We start from the raw sequence: 6,808 nt of genomic DNA on the forward strand, positions 1-6,808 counted from the left end.
GATGTGTGGGGTGACAAGAAGAGATAAGATACAGAATGAGGTAATTAAGGGTACCATAGGAGATAGAAAACTATCAGATAAGAGGTAGTACTGTCATGTCATGAGAAGAGATGAACAGTATATTGGGAGGAGAGTGATGGAAATGGAGGTACAGGGAACGAGAAGGAGACTTAGGAGAGGGACAGTGGACTTTATCAAGGATGACTTTCGATCAAAGGGATTGAACCGGTGATGAGATGTGGGATAGATCATAGAGGTAAATGGAGAAAACTGACCAGAAACATCGACCCTGCATCAGGGACGTGCAGAGGGGGGTTGCTAGGGGTGCCCAAGCACCTGCCCCTTTTGCTACTGTATTAAAAGTGCCCTTTTGAGAGGGATGTATTATAGGTCCACTGCCTATCTGTGTCAATAATAATAATAATGATAATAATAATAATAATAATAATAATTGTTATTATTATTATTATTATTATTATTATTATTATTATTATTAACTCTTAGTTGGAGTATTCACCTCAGAAAGATGCCATGTTGTGCTTCAGCTGTCGTCTGTTTTTGAATGAAGGAAAGTACAGGGGCCGAGTAGCTTGGAAATCAGAGGGCATAAGCCGTTGGAAGTCAGCTTTAGAGAAAATAACGGAGCATGCTATTTCAGAATCTCACATGATTGATATGGTTCGATGGAAAGGGTTCCAAAGTCAAGCATTAGATATTGCTTTAGAAACAGCTAATCAGGAAGTACAAGCTGCTAGAGACAAAGAGAAGCAGAGAAACAGAGAAATTTTATATAGGTTAATCTCCATCACTCTATACTTGGCAAGACAATGTTTAGCAAGTATGACAGTGTAGTTAAATTGCACCTTGATGTAATAAAAAAAGAAACACAAGAAATACTGTAAAGACCCTAAGTGCCATTGCTTTCAAATAGGACTCAGAATGACCTGATGAAGGCTTTGGCCATTTCCGTTAGAAGAGATATATTAGAAGAAATTCACAAGAGCAAGATCTTTTCCATCCTCATAGATGAAACAACTGATGTATCACATACAGAACAGGTCTCTTCTGTTGTGAGATATGTACATGACTTCAAAATAAAAGAACGTTTCACAAGTATTCAATGTGCAATCAACAACTGGTGAAGCACTGGAGAAAGTGATCTCTATGGTTGATAAAAATAACCTGAACATAGATGATATGCGTGGACAAGGATATGATGGGGCAGCAAATATGAGTGGAATATACAATGAATTATAGTCCAGACTCCAAAGACAGAACCCAAAGGCACTCTATGTACACTGTCATTAGTCGAAAGTGCAAAATCAAGTATTCAGTTTTTAACTTTTTTCAGTTTGGTGGACAAACTGCATGCTTTTATTGCTAACTCTTCAAAACGGCACGCTGTTTTCATGGAGATCCAGAAAGCAATGTATCTAGAACACAGCCCACTTGAACTTAAGAAGCTATCAGACACAAGATGGGCTTGCAGAGAGTCAGCTCTTAGAACCATGAGGAAGGTCATCCCAGCTCTGAAGCCATTTTTAGAAGATATAGTGCAAAAATATCCTCCTGATGCATTAGCAATGGATGCCACCCGAGTTTTTTTTTTTTTTTTTTTTTTTTTTTTTTTTAAACCGCCTATGCCTCTAATGCCCTACAACAGAAAGAATTTGTTTTGGCTGCCTCCTACAGAATTGTGGATGGAGTGCTACAAAGTTTGAGAGAATTAAGAAATGATGAGAAGTTTCAGGAGATTTTTACAAATGTTAAAGAGAGAGCTGAATCCATGGCCATCGACCTCCCCTCTGGGATTCCTGGACAAGGCAGAAGAAAAATGCCTGAAAGATACAAGTATAGTGCTACATCTGCTACTGAGGACCAGCAATATCAATCCTTGGATGAGTACTACCGTATGCGAGTATTTTTTGTGTTTTTAGATACAATATCACAAGAGCTACAAAGAAGATTTAAAGGTGGAGACAACACAACATTGGGTATCCTAAATGCATTTCATTTAATGACAGCCCAAGATAACTGGAAAGAACCTGTGAATGAAGAGGCATTCAAGTCATTGCAAAAATTATGCCAGTTTTATGAGTTAGAAGTAGACAAGCTACAGTTGGAATTAAAGATCTTCAATTCCTCATTTCCTTGCCTGTCACAGAACACTGCAGCTACAATGCTCAACCTGATGAAAGAAAACAATGTCCAGGAGATATTGCCACTTATGCTTGAACTCTTAAACAATTTATGCCCCTCTACCCGTCACAACTGCAACAGTGGAAAGGACCTTCTCCAAACTCAAGCTGGTGAAGACAAAGCTACCACTCTGTCCAGTGAGGCGAGGTTATCTGATCTTTTGTTGCTAGCAGTTGAAAAGGATATCACAATGAATAACAGTGAAGTTATCAGCATAGTAAAGAAATGGCACACCGAAGAGTTCTCTTATAAATATAAATTGATAAGGTCTGGTTATTTGTCAAGTGTATTGATCATACTGATTGATTTTCTTTCAGTCATTTATGTAAAAGTAATATAAATAATTTTTCTTTTGTTATATTTCCTAGTTGTACAGGTAGTCAGTACTGTAGATTTTATGTTCATAGAATACATTACCCCACTGGTACCTATGATATCAGTGATGTTTATCTCTTTCTTGAATTATCAATGGCTAGTTTAAATAAATTTGAAAAAATATTGAGCCGGTATATATTTAGCCTCATTCATTTCTATATTTTTTGACCTTTTTTTTCACTTGAGCACCTGCCCTGAGATAGTTCTCTGCACGTCCCTGCCCAGCATAGACGTGAGTATAGAAGTTAATTCAGAAATAAGGTTAGAAAATTAAACTTTTCATGGTATAATATACACCAAAAATAAACGAATCGAGAGAATAGAGAGGTGACCCGGTGGGTGACACGCTGACACGTCATAGAAACTTTTTCATTGGATCTCGATATAGGTGAAAACTATGCAAAATAACCAAATTCTTGCAATTTAAAGCCATATTTTTTCATAAACACTAAAAAGATAATTTTTATCTTTCGATATTTTCATTTTGAATTGTTCAGATACTTTTTAGTATCGGCCTATTCCATTTTCATGTGAAAATTGCCTGTACCAAGAGCCCGGGCTGGGGGAAGGCCAGCTAATCTCACTTAAAGAAGCACATATCCCTAAACAATATATGTTTTCATTATAAAGGTTTCTGAGTACGAACTGAATCTACTTATTTCAATGAGAATCGAATAAAAATACAAATAAATGATAGGCCTATTGGTGTTAATTAACAAGAAGAAAATAGACACGTTACTTTGAATGGAGAAAACCTTTCAGGAAACTGCAGAGAAATTGTTTGTTGTCGCTCAACACTTATTAAGTAACAAAACTACTTTTAGACAGAAGCAGTATTATTATTTTTTCAACGCCTTTCTATTGAAAGCCATTTAGAAAGAGCTTATGTGAAGACTGCAACAAAAAGGTGCCAAAATCCTTTCCCGAACAATAAGAGCAACTCGCTGAGATTATTACTTAGCCATTTCTTAGTTGTCCTAAGACGTTTAAGAAGCTTCTTTGTATTAATGCCTCCTTTATCAGGTCCCGTCATCACTGCAGAAGTATTATGGTTAAAAGACTTCTCACTCATCAACTATTATCTCAAGTTGTGCTTCAGAAAACGCAATTGAAACCACGACTTTATTCATTATTAGTAAAAAGGGATTCCAACGACCTCTTCCAATCTCTTTGGGCTAATTAGAGATAAAGTCGTGGTCACCAACGATCTCTTCCAATCCGATAACAAAAAGTATTTGATCACTTACGAATAAAGTTACATTATAAATCGGAAGATGAAAATTATTCAGTTACTGTGTATAAAATATTATGGTTTTAATTTGCAAAAATTTGATTATTTTGCATTGTTGTTAGTTATATCTACATAACAGGAAATAGTTTTTATTGGATGTCAGTTGATTTTTGTCATAAATTTCAGCTCAATAACCTTCTGATAGCTCAGAGCGAAGCTTTACCAATAATGTCTGCGTGACACGTTGGAGCAATTTCGTTTGCGTTGGTTGGTGTGAAAGAATCTCTCTCTTGGAGAAAGAAATAGGTGTGGTGTTCAGTTTTTTCATTTCGCCCAGGGCTAGCGGTTTTTTTTTTTCTTTTTTTCGTGGAGCAGTGAGATTATTCTATGCATTTTGTTTACTTGTATTCCTGGTTTACAGTTGAAAGGTAAAGTACACAGGAGTCAGGACAGTTGTGAGACCGGCAATGATGTATGGAGCGGAGACGTGGGCAATAAAGAAGACAGAAGAGAAGAAGATGGATGTGTGGGGTGACAAGAAGAGATAAGATACAGAATGAGGTAATTAGGGGTACCATGGGAGATAGAAAACTATCAGATAAGAGGTAGTACTGTCATGTCATGAGAAGAGTCTCTTCTCATGACATGACATGAACAGTATATTGGGAGGAGAGTGATGGATATGGCGGTACAGGGAACGAGAAGGAAACTTAGGAGAGGGACAGTGGAGACCAAAGCCAAGGTGGGTGAACAGTGGACTTTATCAAGGATGATTTTCGATCAAAGGGATTAACCGGTGATGAAGTGTGGGACAGTGGGACAGAGGTAAATGGAAATAACTGACCAGATACATCGACCCTGCATAGACGTGATTATAATAATCAATTCAGAAATAAGGTTAGAATAATAAACATTTCATGGTAAATAATATACCAAAAATAAAAAACGAATCGAGAGACAATTTGAGGTACCCCAGTCGGTGACACGCTGACACCCCATAGAAACTTTTTCATTGGATCTCGATATAGGTGAAAACTATGCAAAATAACCATTTTTTTACAATTTAGAGCCATAATTTTTCATAAACACTAAAAAGATAATTTTTATCTTCCGATATTTTTATTTTAAATTGTTCAGATACTTTTTAGTATCGGCCTATTCCATTTTCATGTGAAAATTGCCTGCACCAAGAGCCCGGGCTGGGGGAAGGCCAGCTAATCTCACTTAAAGAAGCACATATCCCTAAACAATATAAGTTTTCATTATAAAGGTTTCTGAGTCCGAACTGAATCTACTTTTTTTCAATGAGAATCGAATAAAAATAGAAATAAATGATAGGCCTATTGGTGTTAATTAACGAGAAGAAAATAGACACGTTACTTTGAATGGAGAAAACCTTTCGGGAAACTGCAGATAAATTGTTTGTTGTCGCTCAACACTTATAATAATACTGCTTCTGTCTAAAAGTAGTTTTGTTACTTCTATTGAAAGCAATTTAGAAAGAGCTTATGTGAAGACTGCAACAAAAAGGAGCAAAAATCCTTTCCCGAACAATAAGAGCAACTCGCTGAGATTATTACTTAGCCATTTCTTAGTTGTACTAAGACGTTTAAGAATCTTCTTTGTATTAATGCCTCCTTTATCAGGTCCCGTCATCACTGCAGAAGTATTATGGTTAAAAGACTTCTCACTCATCAACTATTATCTCAAGTTGTGCTTCAGAAAACGCAATTGAAACCACGACTTTATTCATTATTAGTAAAAAGGGATTCCATCGATTTTTCCAATCTCTTTGGGCTAATTAGAGATAAAGTCGTGGTCACCAACGATCTCTTCCAATCCGATAACAAAAAGTATTTGATCACTTATGAATAAAGTTATATTATAAATCGGAAGATGAAAATTATTCAATTACTGTGTATAAAATATTATGGTTTTGATTTGCAAAAATTTGATTATTTTGCATGGTTGTTAATTGTATCTACATAACAGGAAATAGTTTTTATTAGATGTCAGTTGATTTTTGTCATAAATTTCAGCTCAATAACCTTCTGATAGCTCAGAGCGAAGCTTTTCCAATAATGTCTGCGTGACACGTTGGAGCAATTTCGTTTGTGTTGGTTGCTGTGAAAGAATCTCTCTCTTGGAGAAAGAAATAGGTGTGGTGTTCAGTTTTTTCATTTCGCCAAGGGCTAACGGTTTTTTTGTTTTTTGTTTTTCGTGGAGCAGTGAGATTATTCTATGCATTTTGTTTACTTGTATTCCTGGTTTACATTTGTTGTTCATGATATGTGGTGGATGTACCTAAAGATAAAGAGTTAGACGCCTTCCGAAAAATGGGAAGGAGAAGAGGTTTTCGGCCTTTTTGCCACGACACCTGTGCAGGTAAGGTTGTCCCTCTGGTCTCGTGATGTAAAGGTGTTTGCTTTTACGTATTATTCATTTTTCTTTCTCGTACATCATCAATGAGGTATTTTTCGATTTAGAATTTCAACCTTTAATTAAGCAAGCAACACATTAAAGGCAAACTTTCATTATTCAAAATAAGGAAAGTAAAATAATGTATAACCATCAGTCCGTAATATTGATACAACAACAAAGGGAAGTTGGAAATTTAGATAAACATAAGTAAGGGTGATTTGTCTTCTCCGGGATTTAAAGGACTATACTCAATTTTTCTTAATGAGGCGCATTTGCATTGACTCGCAGCGGTACCTTTTTAGCTCGGAAAAGTTTCCTGATCGCTGATTGGTTAGAGTTATCTTATCCAACCCATCATCTATCAGGAAACTTTCCCGAGCTAAAAGGGCATCCCTGCGAGTCGGTGCAAATCTGCCTCACTAAAAAGATTTGACTATAATTAAAAACAGACCCACTAGACTGTGAATTGTAAGTTGAGTCCTGAGCTGAAAATACAGTAGGCTTTGATAGTGATACAGATAATTTTCACTATAGATTATTCTAGACTGTATTTGTACTGTTCAAACCCATGGCACAATTCTC

The 6,808-nt window shown here is 36.3% G+C and overlaps 1 pseudogene; it reads left to right on the forward strand.

The window, feature by feature from the left end:
• Positions 1 to 531: 531 nt before the first annotated feature.
• LOC137644536 (uncharacterized) overlaps positions 532 to 6,808 on the forward strand; it is a 20,003-nt pseudogene continuing 13,726 nt past the window's right edge.

The sequence above is a fragment of the Palaemon carinicauda genome, chromosome 7, assembly GCF_036898095.1.
Source record: "Palaemon carinicauda isolate YSFRI2023 chromosome 7, ASM3689809v2, whole genome shotgun sequence".
NCBI lineage: Eukaryota > Metazoa > Arthropoda > Malacostraca > Decapoda > Palaemonidae > Palaemon > Palaemon carinicauda.